The sequence below is a fragment of the Neofelis nebulosa genome, chromosome 11 (assembly GCF_028018385.1).
Source record: "Neofelis nebulosa isolate mNeoNeb1 chromosome 11, mNeoNeb1.pri, whole genome shotgun sequence".
In the NCBI taxonomy this organism is placed as follows: Eukaryota; Metazoa; Chordata; class Mammalia; order Carnivora; family Felidae; genus Neofelis; species Neofelis nebulosa.
In genome coordinates this window covers 73,261,089-73,287,262 of record NC_080792.1, presented here as the reverse complement: position 1 = coordinate 73,287,262, position 26,174 = coordinate 73,261,089, and the positions used below count along the sequence as shown (strand labels likewise).

The window sequence follows — 26,174 nt, the reverse complement described above, 5'->3', positions numbered from 1 at the left end:
ACTAGCGCTCTCCTCCCGCTCAGCGGGCTAGACAAAGGCGAGCTCTCGGTGTCTGGATGCCAACGGGCGGCGGAAAGCTCAGCTCAGCCTCTTAAAATGCGGGAGCATGGCCCGGAACCCGACCCGACCCTAAGGGCGCTATCGCGGCTCAATCGAGGCCAAAGAAGGCTGGCCCTTCGCCTGAGTCCAGTGGGGGAGGGGCCCTTGGCTCAAGCCCTCATTTCTCCACTGTCATATGCCCCGAGGTTGTAAGGAGTTAACCAGTTAGAGTGTCTTGGGAACTAGGGGAGGGTGAGCCGTTGGGGTTCCATCCCCATCTGGAATCCAATTCCCTCCTCCACATCCTTGGTGCCAGAGCGTCAATCAACCAACAGATGGGACTGCTGGAGCCTGGTGACATCACGCAGAACGCTTCCACGTTTTTCATTTCTGTTCAAATCCCTCCTACTCCTCCTTGCCCCCTGCCAGGAAAGTTCCCAACTGAGAGCAGGGGCCCTAGTTCTGAGAGCCTCTGCCACAGATCAGAAACATGACCTGGGCCACCCTTACCTCTGCCCTCAGTGAGCGTCAGCTTCTCCTCTTGGCTTGTGGGGGTGGAGCAACCTTTGGTTCCAAGTCTGAGATAACTCAGCTTGTCTATCTGGCCAGGAAGAAAGAATCCACAGCGTGGACAGCCACCCCCAGCCCTGTCCACTTCATGGCCCCTCTCAGGCCTTTATAGAGTACAAGGTGAGGGGGCCCTTCTTTCCAATCAGTGAGACTGGCAACTCTTATCTAATTCTTTCTAAAGCAACCACAACTTTTATGCCTCATTAATTCAAATCCAAAGACATATTCATTTTTGCCATTTGGTTGAGTCCCCAGTTTAAAGGGGAAAACCAATGAAATGAGTTCAAGTCGAGGTTAATAAATGCTATCCAAGTAGGCATGAGGCACTCTGCTCAAACATTCACAGATCAAGGCTGCTACACAAAGAGCCCAGAGCTGAAACCTTCAGGAAGAGCACAGCAGGAACAGGACTGAACATTTGCCATCCAGGAAATGTGGCAAGGGGCTGGGGAGAGTCAGGTGGGGGAAAGAGGGGCAGGGACTCCTTTAGTTTCCACATCAAGGAAGAATCACAATCCACATGTGGTGCCTTAAAAAAGAAACAAAACCACTACCTGTACCTTTTAACATCTTTTTTTTCCTCCTTTGAAAATTACTTCCAAGAGGGTTTTTTTGTTTTTGTTTTGTTTTGTTTTGTTTTGTTTGTAGCATACCATCAAAATCCAAAGACAAAAAACAAGTCAGGTTCCAGGGCACAGGTTATGTGGGCTTTCTGCTGCACTGGTCACAGGCATCAGATGGGGGAATGGGGTGCCCATCTACCTCCCAAACATCCAACATTTGCCCAGTGGACATGTTGACTAATAGGAGGAAAATCTCAAGTCTTTCTTTGTTCATTTCCTCATTTGGAATTTAATTTCTTGAGGATTTTGTGACAAAGGATTCCTTCAATTTAACTCTTTTAATTGTTTAACTTATGGCACATTCAGCAATCACCAGCATGTCTGCATCCTTACGTTCCAGGAGATCAGAGAGGGACCCAGTGAAGCCCATTTCCACGGACACACATACCACTAGCACAAAACCTACAATTTCTACTGACACAAGAGGCTCACAGATACACTGAAGACCATGAAATGTTCACGATTTGGAGCAACAGAAACAATCTAAGCCACACAACAAGATTTTAAATTTCAGTTCAGTTATTCAGTTATTCTCTAGGTTCTGGAAAAGCCAAAAAACTGGAATACATTCCAATGATTCTTAACCACAAAGGCAGGAAGACACATCTGCCCAAGGCCCCATTCCTCCCTCTGCCTCAGGGCTCAAACCCTGCTCTTTGACCTCACTACAAAATCTCTTCTTTGTGGGCAGACTATGCCTGCCACTCCTGCTGACAACTACCAGTGTGGCTGGTAAATCCCAACCAAATCCATTCTTCCCAGCCCAGCTATACTTTGCTCCCTCTGCTATGCCCTGAAAACATGAGCATGTCCTTGGATTGTCCCCTCCTCCCCCCTTACAACCAGCCTGTCTCAGGTTTCACCAGTGCTTTCTCAGCCCACTCTTTCCTTCTCACCCAACTAGGGACCTGGACCTAGCCTTCTTCCTCTCCCTTGTCCACCATAGCCACCTCTTCCCTGTCCCCTCTCTTAACCTCCTCTCTGGCCATATGACTCTTCTTAAGATACCTAGGACAGGTACCTGTCTCTACCTCTGTTACAAGCCTAAAATGCTACCATCCCACTACTAACCATGCAAGGTTCAACTTCCAAGCCTAACCCTCTGGATCCTAGGCAGACATACCTTTTGTATTCCATTTCCCAGGCCGCCCTAGTGACAGTTCTGCTCCCTGGCCATGATGTCTCAGGTCTTTGCCTCATGACCCTGACCATCCCTTGCCAACTCTGAGAATCTGCTCCACTATCCCTTACCTGACATCCAAGTTCCTATCCACCCACTGGAGCTCCAAAGCTCTCCAGAAGTGCTCCCAAGTGCTGCTGTGGCCAATGCTGGGACTGGTGCTGGCAGTGCTTAGCATCCTGAGGCATGGCTCCTCATCTTGGCCTCCAGTTACACTTCCTTGAGTTTTTAGAGTACTCCCTGCCAGTACCATGCAGTACCAGACACTTAATCATTCCAACCATCTATATGACTACCTACCTGTCCCATGCCCAGGCATCTTACCTCTCCGGAAAGTCAATAAGAGTTCTTGCCTTCTGTTTTTATGGCGGCCTGTCGCTTCCTAGCAAAGTGTTCATAGCACTATTGAGAGGTCCTCAATAGTTCTTGAATGAGCAAACTCAGCATGGGTAATACCAAGAAAAGGATAATTTTAAATCTATTTTTGAATTTTATCTAATTCATAGTTTCTTTGTCTTTCCTCACTCCCAGGCCACATCCTGCCAAGCTGAGCTTGGGATGGCAGGCAGGGGAGAAAGAGGTTCTAGGTTGCCAGAGAATCACAGAACAAGTTCCTTGCCAGTGGGTGATAAAGACAAGACTGATAAGGCATTCTGTGTTATGTTATTGCATAGCTGTATTTGGGACTCTTCAAGTAACTCTGTAAACCAAACGACAGGGCAAATTGGAGCTCACTGACAGGCTGGGGAACAGATATTCTCACCATAGCAATACCTGAAAAACATAGCTGTTGCCAGTGACTGCTCCATAGGAGTGGTGAGGGGCTGGACAAACAACAATTCATTTTCTGAAGAGTGGAAACTGTATTCACTGCTTCTATCAAAGTAGTAACTGACAGTACTCTAGGAACAAAGCAAACTGGCAACCAGCTATAAAAAAGCATCAGATGTGAAATCAGGCCAGGGACAGACTCCTAGCTCTGCCATACACTAGCTAGGAAACCCAGGGCAAGTCAGTTTTGCACGTTGGGCTTCAGTTTCCTTGTCTGTAGTAAGAAGGCATTGGATTAACTAATTCTGGCAGTCTCTTTTACCTCTAAAAATTCAATAGGTCTTCAGAAATAAACCCTTATATGTATAGTCAAAGGGTTTTTTTTTGCTTTGTTTTGTTTTTTTTAGTCAGAGCCTTTTTGTCAAGGGTGCCAAGACCATGCAGTAGAGAAAGGACAGTCTTTTCAACAAATAGTGCTGGGAAAACTGCATGTCCACATGCAAAAGAATGAAATTGAACCGCACCTAACACTATGTACAAAAATTAACTCAAATGAATCAAAGACCTAAATGTAAGATCTAACAGTAAGACTCTTAGAAGAAAATATAGGACAAAAACTTCAAAACATTAGATTTGGCAATGACTTCTTAGATATGACACCAAAGGCACAGGAAGCAGAAGAAAAAATAAACAAATTTAAAAACTTCTGTGCATCTAAGGATACTATCAACCGAGTAAAAAGCCAATCCACAGAATGGGAGAAAATATTTGCAAATTCTATCTGATATAGGGTTAATAACCAGAATATATAAAGAACTCCTAAAACTGAGCAACAAAAACCCCACCTGATTCAAAAATGGGCAAAGGACTTGAATAGACGTTTCTCCAAAGAAGATATACAAATGGGCAATAAACACATGAAAAGATGCTCAACATCACCAGTCATTAGAGGAATGCAAATCTAAAACCATAATGAGATATCACCTCACATCTATTAGAATGGCTAATATTAAAAAAAGACAAAACAGGGGTGCCTGGTGGCTCAGCCGGTTAAGCGTCCGACTTCTGCTCAGGTCACAATGTCATGGTTTGTAGGTTTGAGCCCTGCATCCAGCTCTGCACTGACAGCTCAGAGCCTGGAGCCTGCTTCGGATTCTGTGTCTCCCTCTCTCTCTGTCCCTTCCCTGCTTATGTTCTCTCTCAAAAATAAAAAAAAAAAAACATTGAAAAAACAAAACAACAAGTATTGGTGAGGATGTGGAGAAATTGGGAACCATGTGCACTGTTAGTGGGAATATAAAATGGTGCAGATTATGGAAAACAGCATCATGGGTTCCTCAAAAAATTAAAAATAGAATTATCATATGGTCAAGGAATCCTACATCTGAGTACATACCCAAAAGAACTGAAAGCAGGGTTTTAAAAAGCTATTTCTACACCCATGTTCATTCATAGCAGCATTATTTATAATAGCCAAAAGATGGAAGCAACCCAAGTCTCCACTGATAGATGAAAGAAATAAAATGTGATATATACATATAGCATAATATTATTCAGCCTTGAAAAGGAAGGAAATTCTGACACATGCTACAACATGAATGAAACTTGAAGATGTTATGCTAAGTGAAATAAGCCAGTAACAAAAAGAAAAATACTTTACGATTCCACTTATATGACATATCCAGAGTAGTGAAATTCATAGATACAGAAAGTAGAATGTTGTCACGGGGGGGGGGGGGGGGGAGGGGACTCAGATGGGGGGGGACAGATTTATTGTTTCTTGGGTATAGCATTTCAGTTTTGCAAGATAAGAGTTCTGAAACAAATGGCAGTGATGGTTGAACAATATGACTATTTAATACCAATGAACTGCACACTTAAAAATGGTTAAAACTGAGGCACCTGGGTGGCTCAGTTGATTAAGCATTTGACTCTTTGATTTCGGCTGAGGTTATGATCTCACAGTCGTGAGATGAAGCCCCGTGTTGGACTCTGTGGTGAGCAAGGAAACTGCTTAAGATTCTCCTCTCTCTCTCCCTCTGCCCCTCCCCTCCTTGCACTCTCTCTCAGAAAAAAAAAAAAAAAAAGGTTAAAATTTCAGGGGTGCATGGGTGGTCCAGTCAGTGGAGCATCCAACTCTTGATCTCAGAGTCATGTGTTCAAGCCCCATGTTGGGTGTGAAGCTTACTTTAAAAAATGTTTGGGGCGCCTGAGTGGCTCAGTTGGTTGAGCGTCTGACTTCAGCTCAGGTCATGATCTCACGGTTTGTGGGTTCAAGCCCCACATCAGGCTCTGTGCTGACAGCTCAGAGCCTGGAGTCTGCTTTGGATTCTGTGTCTCCCTCTCTCTATGCCCCTTCCCACTTGTGCTCTGCCTGTGTCTCTCTCTCTCTCAAAAATAAACATTAAAAAAAATTAAAAATAAATAAAAAATAAAAAAATAAAAAATGTTAAAATTTCAAATATGTGACATATTATAAAATATTATTAATATTAAAAAAATCTTATCTGAAGTATATATATTTATAGTGTGGAAGAGAATTTTTTAAAACATTGAGTATTTAGTTAAGCTTAATATTAGTTATTTCCCCTGTAAATACATTTTTAATGTTTAAAACAAATAAATTCAACCCTGAATACCATCCTTGTAGTTTTGACTGACCAAGGGGCTCTCAGTTAGGTGGATCCAAGCCCAAGAAATCAGATTTCCCTCAGCAGTTGCCAAGCAGCCACATCTACATATACTGGGGGCTCTGTGTCTTCATAGAGTCTGGTAAACTCTCAAAGACTTAATGTTCTCCCTGCATGAAGCCCACGGACAGTTAGGGAAACCTAAGAAAATATTACCAAAAAGAAATGTAAACCTTCAAATATGCAGATGGCTGAAATGTCAAGAGCCAGTAAGAAGAGCCACTTGGCATATCTAGTGTGTCCTAAGCAGCTTGATTGGCAAGAAGGTAACTTCAGAAAAACTATGATTAATAATTTTTAAAAAAATACAAAATGGATACATAGATGTAGCATTTCAATAGAACTGGAAATCTATAAAAGTAATCAGATAGACATTCCAGAATTTAAAAATACAATATCTGAAATTAAGAATTCATTGCATTGGTTTCACAACAGAATGGGTAAAGTAGAAAGCAGGATTAATGAACTCAAAGTCTGGTTAATTATAAATATCCAGAGAGAAAAAAAGATGGAAAAGACAGAACAGAACATAAAGGTCACATGGGCAATCATCAAAAGGTCTAACATACGTGTAATCTGAGTCCCACAGAGAGACAGATAGAGAATAAGTCAGAAGCAGTCATGGAGTCGTGCCTCCTTGGTGGCTCAGTGGGTTAAGCAACCAAGTTGATCTCAGCTCAGGTCTTGATCTCAGGGTTATGAGTTCAAGCCCCATGTTGGGGTCCATGCTGTGAGTGGAGCCTACTAAAGAAAAAAGAAAAGAAAAGAAAAGAAAAGAAAAGAAAAGAAAAGAAAAGAAAAGAAAAGAAAAGAAAAAGCAGCCAAAAGAAAAGAAAAAGCAGTCATGGAAGAAATAATACCATGAATTTTCCCAAATCTGGTTAGTCCACAGATTCAAGATGCTCAGTGAGCCTTAAGAAGGAGAACTATAAGTCAAACCCTATTTAGGCACATTACTAGCCAGTCCTAAAAATCAACAGAGGGGAAAAAAATAAACTTAAAAGCAGCTGGAGAAAAAAGAGATACATTATTTCAAAGGAGCAATAAGACTATTGTCTTTTCAATATAAAATAGAGAAGAAAGAAGACAATGGGATCTTTAAAGCTTAAAAAAGGAGGGAAAGAAGGAAGGGAGGGAGGAAAGGTAGGAGGATGGACTGCTAATCTAGAATTCTATACCCAGGGAAAAGATCCTTCAAAAATTAAGGTGAAAAAGAGATATTTTAAGGCAAAATAAAAAACAAGAAGCAAAGAGTTGCACTGCTAGTAGATACGCATCACAAGAAATATTAAAGTTCTTTGCACAGAAGGAAAATGGTTCCAGACATAAGAAAAGTAATGCAGAAAGGGATAAAGAACATCAGAATTGGGGGGCACCTCGGTTGCTCAGTCAGTTGAGCATCCGATTTTGGGTCAGGTCATGGTCTCATGGTTCGTGAGTTAAGGCCCCACGTCAGGCTCTGAGTTGACAGCTTGGAGCCTGGAGCCGGCTTCAGAGTCTGTGTCTCCCTCTCTCTCTGCTCCTCCCCTGCTTACACCCACACACACTGTCTCTCAAAAATAAACAAACATTTAAAAAAATAAAAATAAAATAAAAGAACATCAGAATTGGTTTTTTTAAATTTTTTAAAGAAATATTTGTTTATTTTTGAGAGAGAGACACAGAGCATGAGTGAGGGAGGGGCAGAGAAAGAGGGAGACACAGAATCTGAAGCAGGCTCCAGGCTCTGAGCTGTCAGCACAGATCCTGATGTGGACCTTGAACTCACAAACCATGAGATCACAACCTGAGCTGAAGTTGGACACTTAAGCAACTGAGCCACACAGGCGCCCCCAGAATTGACTTTTTAAATGTAGCTAAATATAAGTAAATATTGCAAAATAACAACAATTATAGTGATCTGTGGAATTTATAACATACAAGTGAATGCATATAAAAACAAAAAGAAGAACAAGAAGAGATAAATGGAATTTAACTTGTGAAGTTCTTAAATTGGGAAGTGGTAAAATTACTAATTTAAAGTAGACTCTGATATATCAAAGATTCACATTATAGCCTCTTTTATTAAAAGAATAAGAGAAAGGGGGCATTAGGCATCCAACTCTTGATTTGGGTTCAGGTCATGATATCATGGTCATGAGATTGAGCCCAGCATTGAGCTCCAAGTTGGGCATGGAGCCTGCTTAAGATTCTCTCTCCCTCGGGGTACCTGGGTGGCTCAGTCGGTTGAGCGTCTGACTTTGGCTCAGGTCATGATCTCACAGTTCATGGGTTTGAGCCCCATATTGGGCTCCATGCTGACAGTGTGGAGCCTGCTTGGGATTCTCTCTCTCTCTCTCTCTCTCTCTCTCTCTCTGCCTCTCCCCCCTCAAAGTAAATAAACTTAAAAAAAAAAAAAGATTCTCTCTCCCTCTCCCTCTGCTCCTCTCCTGTTCACACTCTCATAAATAAATAAATAAATAAATAAATAAATAAATAAATAAATAAATAGAAGGTATAACTAAGAATGAATAGAGAAGAGAATAAAATCACCAAAAAATGCTTGATTAATAATAAACAATGAAAGAGAAGGAACATTAATGTTGTAGCATGTATCGGAATTTCCTTTCTTTTCATGGCTGAATAAAATTCCATTGTATGGATAGATCACATTTTGTGTACCCAATTATTGTCAACGGACACTTGGGCTACTTCCACCTTTCAGCTATTGTGAATAATGCTTCTAAGAATATGAATATTTGTACAACCCAAATCACATTTTAAATCAACCTTTTAGCTGAAACACAACCTTAATCACTTGTACTTTCAGTGTTCAGACAATGTAGTAGACAGTATGAAGCAGAGAACCTGAAGTCAGATAGACCTGGATTCAAAGTCAGTCTCCGCCACTTGCTGAGTGACTGTAACAAGTTTCTTGGAGAGTTACACATAATGTATGTGAAAATGCCAGGCACACAGCAGGCACACATGGTAGCAATTATTCATGTTATGCTCATGAGGTCAGAGCACCCTTCTGATGTCAGGTGGGCTGGGGAATGTCCCAGACTCTGGGTCCTCAAAGTACTGATAGAGAAGATGCCTGAGGCTTATGATTTTCATATTGTTTGTTTTTTCCCCAACAGGCAAAAAGACAAAACAAAACTTCTAACAGCTGCCAATCAACTTTTATCCTATAAAACATGTTGTCAACCAATGAGAATTTGCCAAAGTGTACTTTACATTGTGCTTAAAAATATTGTTTCTCTTCATCTGACTTTAACTGCCATGTGCCGGTGGCAAACCCAGATTATGAATGATTCATGCACAGACACAATGACTAATTAAACCCAATAGAGACTATTCATTAAAAAATAGAAATGCAAACTTTTACCCAAGGGTTTGCAAGTAAATGTCTGCAGGAAGCATTTGAGGAAGGTTTATAACCTCAGCTTCTTCAGTAAACAACACTGCAGATGGTGGATGAAAAGAATACTTGCATGCATAAACAATTTCTTATCATGCAAACCATGGTGACCAAAGTTTTTGTATACAGTTCCTAAATACTTAGGAGCTGTTTTGTTAAATGCTTATGTATACAGTTCCTAAATACTTAGGAGCTGTTTTGTTAAATGCTTATGGATGTTTTAATCATGAGCCTTTTGACTTTATTTCTATATTTTGGTGATGTCTATCTATGTACCCATTGATTAGGGGATAGGGTAGGCGGCTAGCTGGTATCTTAATAAAACTATTTACTGCCAAGGCTCATGAAATCCCCACTGGCCTGGACCCAGCCCTGGGACATCACTGTGACCCTCTCAGTCTTGCTGCTCTCTGCTAGCTAAGGCATCTGCCAGGCCACACTTTGTTTTTCTCTATCCACAAAGTGAAATTATGATTGACAACATATTTCACAAGACTGTGGCACAGATATGGTAAAGAGATAGGACTGTTAATATCTGGGAACCTGGAAAAGGGCAGTGTTTGAAACGGGGATCATGTTGCTCTTGACTGTCAAAGACCTTCCAAGCAATGGAACTTAAAAACCAATGAAACAGATCCTATTCCCCCTGGTTTCAGGGCAGCCATATGATACAATGAGGCAAATACAGAGATAATAGAAGAAACATCCCTTAACTGATTTTTAAATTGTTGATCCAAGAGCTTATCAGTCTTGAAATGACCCTTAACCACATTTGCCAGTGGATCCTTAGCAAGTTACCACATCTCAAACAATTTAACATATAAAGTATTCCCCCACCTTTCTTTCTCTCTTCTCTTCCTCCCTTCCGCTCCCCCTCCCTCCCTCTGTCTCTCAAATACAGTTTGCTACATCCCTTAGGGGTTGTTGTTTGCATGTCTTAAGAGTCTTGCTGAAAGATTTCCTGAGAGCCATAGGCATACTGGTTATGAGAGCGATCAGCAGTAGAAACTGTGCTCTGTTTGTGTGCTCTATAAGACGTGTACACAACCTTTCTCTCTTCTCTCTTCTTTCTCTCTCAACCAGCCCTCAAAGTGATATCTACTTGATAGCTCAAGACTAATGTGGAGCTTCTGGCTTTGTCCTCTTTCCTATCTCCCTCCAAATCCATGATGGATTGTGTGTGTGTGTGTGTGTGTGTGTGTGTGTGTGTGTGTGTAAATTAGATATGCAGCCAAAACTCCTACAAATGGGTGATGCAGTTTCAAGTTGTCAAATCTTTTCTATCCCTTCTCTCCCTTTCTCCCTAAAAAAGGGGTCAAACAGAAGTGCCACATATTTTCATGGGGCAAGGTCTTTCTAGAACCTGGGAGTATATGGAGGCAGATGGTGACACTTGAAAGGATAGAGACAATAAGCTCTGCGAGTCATCCAGCCAACCACTGCTTCCAGCCCAAGGGTCACACGCAGTCAGTCACGGCAACAAACTACAAGTCCACCAAGCCCAGGGGCCTGTGCCCTCCTTCTGAAGCCCAGTCACCTTGTAGCATGGAGACAGAGTCACCCCCCTCCCCCACTACCCTCCTTCTGATGACAGCCATTGTCACATAGAGAGAGATGAACAAGAAACAACATGTGTTCTGAGATTCACATCCCTCCTACCCCCAAATAACATGGCACAACATGAAATTAAGCTGTGTTCTAAATGGAAGCAGAGTTTCCACCAGAAGAGGAGGCAAAGCTGCTACACAGAAAGACTCTCAAGGGCAGACTCTGTTCTTAGAGAAAAGTTCATCCTGCCTTGTGCTTTTGGGGTTAAAACTGAATGAAGTCTGTCTACCTTCTGGTCATTAGTGCTGCCTTCCAAAAGGCTGCATTCAAACCATCTCCAATCAAACCACTTCTTTCTCTTTAGGGTGACTTGGACTTGAGAGCCTCCAGTGGACTTTGGAGCCTTAGTCAATGCTTCTCCTATGTGGTGAGCCCCAAGAGGGCACTGGGTTGTCCTGGGGCTCTTTTGATTTTTTTTTCTGATTTTGGTGTGCTCTGTAAGTTGATTTTTCTCTCTGAGAGTATCTGAACCGAGTTGGTGAGTTAATGGAAGGGAGACCTTGTTCCTCGTGTTAGCTACTAGATCCTGGAATTGGTTGGAAGATGTGCACTCTGGAAAGATGAGCCAGATAATTTATAAGAGGAAACAGATTTCACTGGCCTGAAATCCTGGTGTTTGAATGCACAGAGGATGCAGTCTCCACCTGCTGGCCTGTCTCAGGGCCTCCCTCTCTGGTCAGGACTGGATTTCTTCCAGAGCCCCTCCCCACAACCTCCAGCATGCATCTCAGAGATGGAAGAATAAACCTTCCAAGATCCTCCATCTAAGCTTAAAAATAGCACAGTTCTTTCCAAGAGGGTGCAACAACCAAAAGCTGAAGCTTCACCAGTCAATACCAGGAGCAGACATTTCACGTTCATTTTTCCTTTATGGCACAGTCTCTGAGATGGCCAACAGATAGTGCAGGCATACAGAGCAACGGCCTCATGACAAGTCATTTTGGCCCTTTCATGGTATTGCATGTAGATTTTCCCAAAGCTATTAAAAATTAATTATCACTCCCAAAGAAACCCTGAATCAAAAGTCAATATTTACAACTTACTAATTAACACGGTCTTTGGCATGAGAGACTTATTACGCTGGAGCCATGGTGCTAATCTAATTTTACATGAAAGGAGACGTGTAAATGCAGGAGCTCTGCAAGTCTGAGCCACAGCAAAATCATTTTATGCTCCTCTTTGAATCTGTCAGATTAAATCATACCAGAGGCCTTGGCTGGTTTGCCAGTCACCCCAGAGCACATTCAGCCTTCTGACTGAGGGCCCCAAGTGAAAGGGGAATAATGTGGCTAGAAGGTCAGGGCCTGGCTCTGAGCACACCATCCACCACCAGCTCTCCATGCTGCAGGGGGCTGGGTTTTCTCCACTGAAGGCTTCTCCTTGAAGGAAGATCTCCCAAGGGAACTGGGTGGGATTCTGCATCCAGTGCCTCAGCAGCAATCTCACAGGGATCGACATGGCACTAGGGAAATAGTAGATAAGAGGGGATGGTATCACTCCCTTCCCCTCCCCTTTCCCACTCAGCAGGACATTTCACAGCTGATCAAACTGTCCCCCCTACCAGCATCATTGCTGTCACTTGTATTGGTGCCATACAGGCCAGGCACAGTGTTGATACTTTACACATCCTTACAACAGCCTGATTCTTCAAATAATGGAACTGGGGCTCAGGAAGATTGGGGGTTGGGTTAGATCATTTGTCCCAGGTCATGTGGCTGGAAAGTGACACAGCTGAGATCCCAATGTGGTTGGGTTCTGGTACTGAAGACACCATAAGGAACAAACAGGACACAGAGCTTGGCTCTGCCCCATGAAGCTCTCAACTCTCAGTGCTTCTCTCCTCCCCCACTGCCAGTGCACCCTGTCCCCAGTCCTGCCTCGCTCTCACACACTGTTCACCCCACAGCCAGAGGAGCAAAGCTGAGAGAGCCAGGTTCCGGAATAGCATGTTTCTTACAGACTCAGCCCTTCTTGGGATCCAGTGGGGAGTCTGGCTGGGAAGGCCTTTCATGATCCATGATCTGGCCCCTCCAGCCTCATGTTGGGACATCCCCACCCCATCCCAGCCTTCCCTGCTTGGGCCACTCTCAAACTATCTATAGCTCTCAGTCATGTTCCTCTTCACCTCCAGACTCACTTTCACTTGTATTCCCCATACTTTACCAGGTCAATTCCTCCTTGACCTTTAGGCCTCAGCTTACACATCACTTCCTTAGGCAGCCTTCTCTGACCCTCCAAACTGGGCTAGGTGCCCTCTCCAGGTTTTAGCCTTATATGCCATCCACTGTGATTTTCTGTTGTCTGTTTCCTCATGGCAGGCAGCAAGGTCCCTGGCAGCAATGACTGGTTTTGTTTTCCATTAAATCCTCATCTCCTAGCACTGTCTAGCACAGAGAGGTGCACAGTAAATATTTATCATGTACCGACTTAAAATATACTAACTTCTATAAAATTTAGCAAGGAAGCAAGTTTTCTAACTCAGAAATATTAAGCACTGCTTTAGATATAAGAGTAAAATTATTCAAAGAACAAAACATGGCCTACACATTACATGGGTAGAAAGGAAAAATTATCTACGATTAAGATGCAACCCCAAACAAAATCCCAAGGGGATACTTTAAATAAAACATATACTGATTCTAAAATTGATACAGAAGGGGGAAATCCCAATACATTTTTGAAATTAAAGTACAGTGTGGGAGGATTTATCTGACCAGCTGTCAAGCTACAGGGACTTTACTGTGGGATATAGGCAGAAGGAATGATAAAGAGATCAATGAAGAGTAGTATTCAAATGCAGAATAAATTCTCCTGGGAAAAAGGAGATACACTTTTGGAACACATAAAATTAGATGCCTACCTCATATCTTGCATAAAAACAAATTCCAGAGGCTATAACTTAAAACATACTCATTAATGGTCTCTCTTTTCCCAAGTGATTTGAATGTCACCTATATCACTAAGTGAATTCCCATAAATACATAAATCTATTTCTGGAGATGACATTCTGGTTTTAAGAATGAAAAACAAGGATTACCACCTACAGCATTTTATTTTTTTTTAAGTTTTTTTTTTTTTTTTTTGAGAGAGAGAGAGAGAGGGAGAGAGGGAGACAGAGAATGAGTCGGGGAGGGGCAGAAAGAAAGGGAGAGAGAGAATCCCAAGCAGGTTCCGTGCTCTCAGCACAGAGCCTGACATGGGGCTTGAACTCACAAACTGTAAGATCATGACCTGAGTCAAAATCAAGAGTTGATGCTTAACCAGCTGAGCCACCCAGGTGCCCTCACCTATAGCATTTTAGTAAGTAACCACAGACATGGCTCTGTGAGACTACTCACTCAGGAGAGGACTGTGGATGCTTAATGCCCACCTCTGAAAATGCTGTCCCCTGCTTCTGAAGCCTCTTCATGGGAGGAAATAGTCATTCTGCAGATACACGCTGAAGACAACTTTCAATTAACGCAGTCCTAAGTAATTACAGTGAACATTTCTGAGACCCACGCTCTCCCCTCCATCACCTGCCTGGCTGACCCAAGTAGGTGTGGCTCTGGGAAGCTTCCAGGGTTCATGGGCAATGTTGGTAAGGTACACCAAGTAGAGAGAAAAGGCACATTTTTCATCAAGGTGCCACAGTTTTTCTATTTCCAAAAGACTCTCCATGAATTGCATTCTTATGCAAACATTTACAAAGGCAAAGATTTTATATGATCAGTCAGATTTGGGGAACAACACTGTTAGGAGTGTTATGGGGTTGTTTATTTACCTTTAGATAGACATATGCTCTCTGAACAGGCCTCCTGTTCTGAGATGTGATATTTCATGTCCCAGGGGAATGAAAACAGATAGAACCTGTGTCTGCAGTAAGCTGCCTTCACTAATTCCCCCAGGGCACCAACGAAGAGGGCAGTATGTGCACAGGTCTCCTACTTCTTGAAGCATAAAAAACAAAAACAAAAAACAAATTAAAAATATATATATAAGACACTATAATTCCTGACAAAACATATAATCATTTTTTTAAAGGCAAAATGATTGCTCATCAAGAAAGCCTGTGCTCAACATTTCTTTAGGTTGTCCTGGGATGGTAGACTCAGTGTCCTCCAGCCTGGCCCCTCCCACACTTCTGGCAGGCATTTAAATAGTACATCTGCTTTGGAAGACAGTTTGGCAGTTGCTTAGTTAAACATGTATCCACTACCCTATAGCCTAGCCATTGCAATCTAGGTGTTTACCCAAGAGAAAAGAAAGCATATGTCCATACAAAGATTTGGACATGAACGTTCATGGCAGCTCTATCTGTGACAGTTAAAACCTAGAAAAAAACCAAATGTCTACATCAACAGGCAATGGCAGACATTCTGTCCAACAATGGAATACTGCTTGGCAATGAAAAGGGAAAAACTAGTGATATATACCACAACACGAATGGATTTCAAAATAGTTATGCTGGGGTGAAAGAAGACAAATAGAGCATATACTGTACAATTCTATTTGTATACAATTCTAGAAAATGCAAACTAACCTGTTGTGGCAGAAAGCATAAGTGGTTATCTGGGGAGGTAGGAAGGGCTGAAGAAGAATTACAGAAGGGCATGGGAAGACATTGGAGGTGACGAATATGGCCATTATCTTGATTGTGGTGATGGTTTTGTGGGTGCATATGTATGTCAAAACTTATCAAATTAGGCACTTTAAATATAGGCAGTTTATTTCATGTCAATTATACCTCAGTAAGGATTTTTTAAGTTAGTTTAGAGAGAGAGAGAGAGAGAGCATGAGCATAAGCAAAGGAGAGGGGCAGATGGGGAGCAGGGGGAGAGAGACAGAATCTTAAGAGAATCTTATGCTCAGCATAGATCCTGATGCAGGGCTTGATCCCACAATCCTGGGATCATGACCTGAGCCAAAATCAAGAGTTGGGCACGACTAACTGAGCTACTCAAGCCCTCCAGTAAAGATTGCTTTAAAGACATATATTGAAGACCAAAATAAGTGGCTGTCCATCAAAGACCCCTGTGCTCCCCATGTCCTCCAGCTGGGACAGTGGCTGCAAGCCAGCAGGAACATAAGGCCTGGCACCTTCATGTTGTTGGACATCTCACGGCAGTTTCCCTGTCCACTGGGACTGCCAGCCCCAACTTCCCCTGCTGGGCAGGAACTCCTCCCTAGTCAGCCCATACAAAGCCAGTGCATAGTCCATCATCCACGCAGTGCCACCATTCACGTTCCCCGGGGAATCCTCCCCCCAACTGGCTAGGACCTTTGTAGGAGGCAGAGGTGTTCTGACATAATTCAATTTGTGACCATAGATCACCTTCTCAAGATGCTTTTAGGCAGGACACCAGCACCATAGCTAATAAAAATCCAACTCACATGCTTTATTTCCCTCTCCCTGAGGTTCAGCGTAGTAAAACTGCTATTCCAAGAAAGCAAGAGAGTACCTGGACTTTTAGGAATCTGCATTAATTCTTTCAAGCCTGCAGAGCTCCATGGCCATCTACTGGGCAAATGTCCCTACCAAATAATAAACAAAATCATCCTTACTTGTTCCTGTCCTTCACTATGTTCTCATCCAGGGGATGCAACAAGGCCTAGCTTTGAAGCTGCAAAAGTCTGTGTTTGGATTTTGGTGCCACCATGCATTCACTGGATATTTCCTGAGCATCTCCTATGGCAGGCCCCGCACTCAGCACTCTTCTTGAAGTAGATAGTCTAGTTGCGCAGCCAGATGTCGATCAAAGCATCATTACTTCCTAACAGTGACTTCCAAAAAGGCACTGAGCTCCTCCTCTGTAAACAGGGAAAATGTTCTCTCCCTCTCAGTGGGATTACTTGACTCATGGAGATGGTGCCCCAGACATGCCCTGCACAGAACCCAGAACTGCCTATGGTCAGTCTTAGGACCTAGGTGCAGGGAAAGGACATCCCTTAATGGGTCTCCTTCCCTCCAAGCAGCCCAAGATCAGAAGGCTTCAACCCACTTCAGGGGCATTTTTCACAAAGAAACATGAAGAGTCAGTGTGTCTCTGGGGAGTGCAGGCTCCAAAGGAGATGTGGAGAGGTAGATGATAGATTTCCTGGCCGAGAGATCCCCAGGCTCCACACTGGCCTCTCCACACCCACAACTCAAGTTGAGGCCTGAGCCAAGGGACAGATGACTCAGAGTGTGGCAGGAACCACAGAGGTAACCAAATGCAGGAATGGCTGCCTTTGGGGGGAGGATGATTTTTAATATTAAAGTAAAATTAATACATGGCATTTACTTTTGGGTTGCTTGGAATGAGTACATGAAGCCTAAGGAATGGGAAGGTGATTTGACAGAAGTTAGATTCACAAATGCCAAAGAGATTCAGTGAAAATGGTGTAATGGTATCTTAATGGTCAGGGTGCCCTACAGCGGAATGTGGAAAGTGCCAGAACTACAGCCCAGTGGCATCTTATAAGCGTCGGTTTGTTACACAGAGTAGGGGCTGAGTAAAGCTCACTGATGACATTTGCAGCTGCTTTTCCACTCACCGGTGCCCAAATTTGTCCCCAGGAACTGCTGCAAGGATGATCACTTCACTGTGTTTGAGAAGAGATGGATCACTATGGCATACTTACTGCAAAAGCATTGGCATGGGCATGCAAGAAATGATACTGGGTGACTCGTGGTTTTCAGATAACTGCACCCTTCAGTTCACCCAGGGCTGTGAGCCCCTTAAGGGCTGAATGCTCAGCCTGAATAATCATTCAATTCAAGCACCTGTGTTTGGTTTTAAATAGACTACAAATAGATTAAAATTTTTGCTTCATGTTGAATGAAAATCTGACTGGCACACATGAAATACTCCTCTGAAAGGAAAACTGACAAACAAAGGAATATTGAAGAGCAAGAAGATAGCCTGAGGAGTGGGGATGAGCTGGATTTCTGTGTAGGGAGGAGCTGGGAGCAAACGTGAGGGAGAGAGAACAAGCTAAGGTCAGTGCCACCAGGGATAGGCCAGGGCGGGTGGCAAGAACCAGGGAAAAGAATACCCAACCACCAAAGGGGCCACGGTCCTTCTGCCTCAAGTCTGTTCCTGCCGCTCAAGCACAAGACTGAACCCCTCCTTTGTTCCCTTGGCTCTATTTCAAATTCATTCTGGAAAGGAGCTGGGGATACTTAAAGGAAAAAGAAAGGTGCTTCCTTTCTATCTGGAGCTTTCCCAGGGAAGGACAGGATATGTGTTGCTGTCAACCAGAGTCACTTCTGTCCAGCCACTGCAGCAACAAGTGCATCTAGGAGGTGCAGGGGGCCAAGGTGGTTAAGACAGAAAAGCATCAGTTTCCTGAGTAAGCTGAAGCCCAGCTGAAGTACAGAAGCAGGCCAGGTGGCAGTGCTTCCTGGGATCACCTTTTGGAAGCTTTGTCAAATGTCTGTGGAATGCCACTCGGTGCCGGGCAGTGGGCACAGGGAGTAAGTAGAAGGTGGTGCTGGCCCTCAAAGAACCCACAAGCCAGATGTCCAAGCTGTTAGGGTTATGCACAGTCCCCCAATAAAAGAAGATTGACCAGTCGCCCCCAATTTATGAACAGTTATTTGTAAATTATAAACATGTTGTACTATTTGACTTAACCCTTTATGCTCTAGTACCCTCCTGCAGGGCACTCATCCCCTTCTTGAAAACAACTGGGCTGGAGGGCAGTGGAATCAAGAACCACAGTACCGTTTGCACCCCCTCCCCAACACAACTTTTCCTAGGAAAGCATCACAGGAGAGGACAGCTGTATGCATGGACATTATATTCATAACAGGCCATAACTGGAAGCTGCTCGGTGTCCAGTCGAAGGACAGCAGGGTGAGAAAACTAGGGCTAGAAGCAAGCATAAAAAGTGATCAGCCAAGGCCGCAGAACAGCCTGGAATACTAATGCTGTGAAGCCGAGTGAAATGAGAATGTGTTGGTCACCACAACTTCAGCTGTGTGGGGGTAGGAGTGGAGGGTGGGATATGAGTGGGGTCCCAAAGGCATGGCCATGGCTGGAATCATGGCATTACTTTCATTTCTTCTTTCCATTGTCCTTTAATGCCACTACAATGTCTTTAATAGCACAGGAGGTCGTTTACATGAATGGCAGAGGTTGTTTTTTCTCACTAGTTCTCTCTTCCTCTCCTCTTCTGAAAAAGTATCGATTTCCTACCACCAGCTTCCTACTTCCTCCCTCACCTCCCCGAGCTTCCAGACTGATGAGCCAGCCCAGCTCCACTAATGGGGCCTCTGTCTTCCTGCACTTCGAGGCTGTGGCCATCACTCTCCCCGACAGCTCCATGCCCTCTTTCGGCTCAAGGTCCTGTGGGCTGTCACAGTGGACACCACACCACAGCATTTTTCTCCTGCATTTGGTTATCAATCAATGGCCTTGAGCTGCTGTGGCATCTAAGAGACCCTTCGCCCAGTGTGACAGAGCATTTCTATACAAATAGGAAGTAGTGGGACTTTTACATGAGCTGTGGCAAAGGATTAACACACAGACGTTTCCAGGGAGTACTTTCTCTTAACCAACACATCCATTTTCTGCTAAGGACAGTGTAAACTGGAAGCTTTATGAGGGATAACTTGGCAATGGAATCAAAATGGAAAACACACACCTGATCAAGTAATTTCTTTTCTAAGAATTAACCCTTCAGAAATAATCACACTAATGCCAAAAAAAAAAAAAAAAAAAAAGAAAAGAAAAAGAAAGAACAGAAATGTTTGTGCCAGTACTTTTTTTTGATAATAAGGAAACATTGCAAACAGCCTAAATGGCTAAAAAGTATTTAATTAAATTATGCTATATCCATTCAGTGGAATTTATGCACCATTTAAAATTATGTTATAATTAGATATTTAAACAGGTGATATTAGAGAATTGTCATTTCAGGTGTATTAGTGGTCCTGAATTTACACTTTTACAAGAGTCCTTGTTTTTTAGAGATACACAGTAAGCTGTTTACAGATGGGGCTTTAAAAAAAATAATAGGTGGGAAAGAAGATTAAAGGAGATGGGGGAAATAGGGAGTGACTGTTTAATGGGTATGGGGTTTCTTTCAGGGGTAATGAAAATGTTTGGCACAAAAACAGACACTCAGATCAATGGAACAGAATAGAGAACCCAGAAATGGGCCCACAAATGTATGGCCAACTAATTTTTGACAAAGCAGTAAAGAATATCCAATGGAATAAAGACAGTCTCTTCAGCAAGTGGTGCTGGGAAAACTGGACAGCGACATGCAGAAGAATGAACCTAGACCACTTTCTTACACCATACACAAAAATAAACTCAAAATGGATGAAAGACCTCAATGAAAGACAGGAAGCCATCAAAATCCTTGAGGAGAAAGCAGGCAAAAACCTCTTTGATCTTGGTTGCAGTAATCTCTTACTCAACACGTCTCCAGAGGCAATGGAAACAAAAGCAAAAATGAACTATTGGGACCTCATCAAAATAAAAAGCTTCTGCACAGCAAAGGAAACAATTGGCAAAACTAAAAGGCAACCGATGGAATGGGAGAAGATATTTGCAAATGACATATCGATAAAGGGTTAGTATCCAAAATCCATAAAGAACTTATCAAACACAACACCCAAAATACAAATAATCCAGTGAAGAAATGAGCAAAAGACATGAATAGACACTTCTCCAAAGAAGACATCCAGATGGCCAACCAACACATGAAAAAATGCTCACCATCACTCATCATCAGGGAAATACAAATCAAAACCACAATGAGATACCACCTCACACCTGTCAGAATGGCTAACATGAACAACTCAGGCAACAACAGATGTTAGTGAGGATGTGGGGAAAGAGGATCTCTTTTGCACTGCTGGTGGGAATGCAAACTGGTACAGCCACTCTGGAAAACAGGATGGAGGTTCTTCAAAAAATTAAAAATAGAACTATCCTATGACCCAGCAATTGCACTACTAGGTATTTATCCAAGGGATACAATACAGGTATGCTGTTTATAAGGGGCACATGCACCCCAATGTTTATAGCAGCACTATCAACAATAGCCAAAGTATGGAAAGAGCCCAAATGTCCATCGATGGATGAATGGATAAAGAAGATGTGGAATATATATACAATGGAGTATTACTCGGCAATCAAAAAGAATGAAATCTTGCCATTTGCAACTATGTGGATGGAACTAGAAGGTATTATGCTAAACAAAATTAGTCACTCAGAAAAGACAAATATATGACTTAACTCTATGAGGATTTTAAGACTCAGAACAGATGAGCACAAGGGAAGGGAAGCAAAAATAATATAAAAAAAAGGGAGGGGTAGGGGCGCCTGGGTGGTTCAGTCGGTTAAGCGTCCGACTTCAGCTCAGGTCATGATCTCACAGTCTGTGAGTTCGAGCCCCACGTCAGGCTCTGTGCTGACAGCTCAGAGCCTGGAGCCTGTTTTGGATTCTGTGTCTCCCTCTCTCTGACCCTCCCCCATTCATGCTCTGTCTCTCTCTGTCTCAAAAATAAATAAATGTTAAAAATTAAAAAAAAAAAGGGAAGGGGACAAAACATAAGAGATTCTTAAATATGGAGAACAGAGGGTTACTGGAGGGCTGTGGGGGGGAGGCTAAATGGGTAAGGGGCATTAAGGAATCTTCTCCTGAAATCATTGTTGCACTATATGCTAACTTGGATGTAAATTTAAAAAATAAAATAAAATACAATAAAATATTTTAAAAAAAAGAAAAAGTGCTTTGGAACTAGATAGAGGTAATGGTTGCATGGCACTGTAAATGTGCTAAATATCATTAATGGTGAATTTTATGTTATGTGTATTTACCACAATAAAAAATAGTAATAGGGAGTACAGAACATGGGGTGAGATAAGATTGGCTGTAATTGATAATTGTTCAAAAGTGAGTGATAAGAACATTGGGCTATATGTGTGCATTTATATACATTTATGTAACTTTCTAGGAAGTTTATGCAATAAGTGATGCCGTAGATGTATATTTATTAGCATGGGATGTCCACAACATGCTGAGTTTAGGGACTCAATTACAAAACTGAATACTGGGAATTTCCCCCAATGATGTGAAATTATATACCTAGATCTAAATGCACATATATGCATAAATAAAATGTTTGTGGGGTGCCTGGGTGGCTCTGTCAGTTAAACATCCGACTCTTGATTTCGACTCAGGTCATGATCTCACAGTTTGTGAGTTCAAGCCCCACACCAGGCTTCTTGCTGACAGCATGGAGCATGGTTGGATAGATCTCCCCCTCTCTCTGCCCTTCTCCCATGCGTGCGCGCGCGCTCTCTCTCTCTCTCTCTCTCAAATAAATAAATAAACCTAAAAAATAAATAAAATGTTTGTAATTCTGTTCAGTAAAGAACATTTCAATTTCACAGCGATCATTTCTGGGTTAGTAGATTTGAGATTTTTCTCCCTTTTATCTATTTTTTCAGTATGGTTTACTCTTTTTCCACCGGTATTTTTTATAAAAAAAATAAAGCTTTTTTTCTTAAAAGGCAGAAATGCACTTCTAGAATCCTGATGGAATGGTCCTGGATAATGGCACATTCCTAACAAAAGACACCTGGAACCTGGCACTTACTCCACCAATGACAATGGCTGTCTATGATGACCATCACCCCATGGAGGGGCAGAGGAGGGCCCAACTTTATTGTTGAACACCTCTGCCAATGACAACCCCAAAGGTGACCCCCAGGCACTCTTTCTTGACCATATTCCTCCAGACTCATAGCCACCCTGTGAAGTCAGCTGGGCCAGGACCAAGGCTGTCCCTATTTCAGAGATGATGATGCTGAAGCCAGTGCCCACATACCACAGCTGAGAAACTGAGGCCAGATCCAGCCACATATGGACTCTTCCTTCTCCCAGGAATGATTCCTCATTAGTGGTTAGGACCCTGCTGCTGGGGGCTGAGGCCAGCCGCCTACCCAGGAGGTAAAGACCACTATACATTGATCTTGCATAAAGAAGCAAAACCCTAACACATGTAGTATTGCTCACAGCCAAGTGTTTCCAGCCCCTACTGCATTTCTTGTGAACAGCACCCACTGGAGGGCTAAATACGGTGACCACTGTTGGTGACTTAGCAACTGCCCATTCCTAAGGACACTGATGCTCCCTTGCGGTCTCTCTAGATTAGCTGCCTGGAGTTACCGTGAAGTCCCTCCTGATCTCCCACATTCCCGGTAATGCCCTTCAGAAGGACATGCTCTTCAAACTCGGCTCTGTGAGGATCCCCCTGCAACTTATCCGAATGGCCTGAAGGCTCCACACCCAGAAAGTATGAATGAAAGGAACCACTGTGTCTGGTCAAAGCACTGGACACCCTCTTCTACATTCATTCTTTCATCTATTCTTCCTCCCTCCATCCCTTGCTTTATCCACCCAACAAATAGTTGCTGCATGTCTACTCTGAGATGGGAGAGGCCTAGGCACCAGGATTATCAGGGAAGTCAGACATTAAACAGATAAGCACACAAGTGTATAATAACCACAGTGTGGTGAGCTCTACGAAGGAGAGGCACCAGGGGCTGGGAGAGCACCCGCTGCAGGTGGGAAGCAGCTGGGCTGGGCTGGGCTGGGCTGGAAGGTGTCCTACAGAAGAACACTCGTGACATAACAGCCATTCTGTATGTGCGTGACACTGCACAGTGTGTGGGGCTCACACCAGCTGTCTAACTGCCTAGGGGCTCTCGTTTCCCTTCTACAGACAGGAACCTGAGTTCCAGAGAGACAAAGGCAACAGAGGACAGCATTCAGCTGAGGAGAGGGAAAATCAGACCTTACCATGGCATCAAAGCCAGGCCTAACCAGTCACAGGCTTCCCCGGAGCCAGCAGGAGGTGCTAATATGATGGTGGGGCTCTAGGGCTTCTGTGGCCAGGCCCTGAAGGTGACTCTTCTGGCAGAGCTCACAAGACAGCTATGAATAGGAGCTCTCTGCAAAGGCAGAGCTGCCTCATCAATGACAAGATGTCTCATGGGCCAGTCTGGGCTCCCTACTTCTGGTATTTAACAGAGATGAGGAAAGACGGGTTCATTGTAGCTGCAACTCTTCCAAAGCAGGCATGGCACCATGACTCAAGAGCCTAATTAAAATGAAAATCCCATTCCTCAAGAGAGGCCGCCTCATCTCTGAACAATCAAGTGTTTCCGATTGCCTTCTGCAGAAAAATGTAAGTTAAGGTATGCTAGCAGGAGAGGAAAACCCACCACTCAGTCATCTAAAAGCAGAACTCGCCCACCAGGATCTCAGCTTGCAGTCTCTATCCTGGCCCTGCACGAACCCACTAAGAGGATTTCTTCTCTTTCTATAGAAGGCTGCGTCCCAGGCTGCAGGAGCTGCCAACTCCTGCCGGGGCAGCCAGAGGTAGCCCACATTCAGCCTGGCTCTCAGGGCTTGTGGCTGCCTGTTGGGTCAGCTTCACTCTTCCCTGCTCCCATCTGGACTAACACAGCCTACAAGCATGCAGCACTGTGCACACCAAACATCTGAGTGCTGGACAGAATGTTCTTTCTGCATCCAGGCATTAGGGGTACAGCTTTTGTTCTTTTGTTCTTTCCATGAGAGAAGAAAGGACCCCTAATGTGGGGGCCCCTGGAGAGCAATGCCAGCTAAACAGGCAAGAGCAAACCCAGACCAAGGCCTGTGAAGCCTTCCAGGGAGGTGGGGAACAGGGAGATCATGAAAATGGCCAGGCCCTGCCCCCTGTCCAGCCCTTGCCACCCTCAGGCTCAGCCTTGGTTTCAAAGCTAATGCTGACCTCGGGTGACAGCTCTGGACCAATGGTTCTTAACCCTTTTGCAGTAGAATCTACTTTTCAAATAGATGTCCTTCACCAGACACCACCAGAACAAGGGAAGCTACTTAGGCTGACAGAGTGGGAAGAGGCCAGCCCAGAGCCCCCCAACACTGGCCCAAGGTGCAGGAATTATGCCAAGGCCCTGGGCTGCCAGGGCCACTGTGCCCAGGTGTGCCACACGTGGACCGTGCTGCTGAGAGCCAGTCTCCATTGAGCCCAGCTCTTTCCATGCTCACAAGGCCCTCCCTGACAACTCAGCCACTTTTGAGGAGGCTCCAGAAGTTTCCATGACTCCTGCCTCTGCTTCCAGGGGACTTGTCTTGCCCCCCAATGATTCTCTTCCACAATTCATGGTTATCGCACCCACCTGTTGGCCTGGCCTCCCTTCAGAGCCGGGTGTGAGCTCACTGAGGCTCCTGGATCTGGGCTGGATATGGGCAAGGGGCAGCCACAGAACATGTAGAACCCATACAGCTGCTGTCTACCCTCTTGTTCTTTTTCCTGCTCCTGCTCCTGCTCCTGCTCCTGGTGGGGACAGTGAGGAGCCACTGGATAGAGGCTGGAGATGGTCAGGGTAGGGTCTACAGAAGACGTCATATCTCAGAAGGATTTCAGAGGGGGCAGGATTTCTCCCTCACTAAACACATTCAGGTCGCCCTCAGGTATGACCCTGTCCCCTCTAGCCACACCTGATGGGACCAGGACTGGGTACCTGCTCCAAGCTGCTCTGGGGCCTCTCACCCAAAAATTTGAAACTGGGGCACAGAGACAGCAGCACAAAGCTGGGCACAGCCAGGGCAGGGCAGGCCCACTGGCAGAACAAGGTTATAGGAGGAACACAGAAGCCCACCTGCACAGGGGAAGAAAACAGAGGGGACACCAGAAAAGAGCCAGAAATGGGACAGTCAGAAGCAGCAGCTGCCGACACATTCGGTCCCTCTAGGATACACTCTGGGCATAACTCCCTACTTTTCCTTAGGATAGTTTGAGTGGGTTTTAATTCTCTGCCACTGACCCTGAATAGAAAATCATGACAAAATAATTTTTTTTAATGTATGTTTATTTTTGAGAGAGAGATAGAGTGTGAGCAGGGGAGGGGCAGAGAGAGAGGGAGACACAGAATCTGAAGCAGGCTCCAGGCTCCGAGCTTTCAGCACAGAGCCAGATGCTTGAACTCACAAGCTGTGCGATCATGACCTGAGCCAAAGTCGGACACTCAACCGACTGAGCCACCCAGGCTCCCCGACAGAATAATAATTAAAAAATAGTAAACAGGTCCCTGTCTACAAAGGTGCTTCCAGTGCAGTTAGGAGACATCCCCACATGCACGAGACCATCACACACAGATCTGTTGCCAACTGGGGATATGGGCTGAAGAGCCAAGGAAAGCGGGTGGTAGTAATGACTGACATTGATCAACTGTACCACATGGTCCCCTCTCACCTAGAGTTGTTTTGTATTCTTTTATTATTGTTGTTCTTGTTATTTA

General features: G+C 44.0%; 1 protein-coding gene across 1 annotated transcript in view; it reads right to left on the bottom strand.

Moving 5' to 3' along the window:
• Window positions 1–26,174, bottom strand: part of OSBP2 (oxysterol binding protein 2) — a 178,309-nt gene that overhangs the window by 88,261 nt on the left and 63,874 nt on the right. The gene's annotated exons all lie outside the window — the stretch shown is intronic.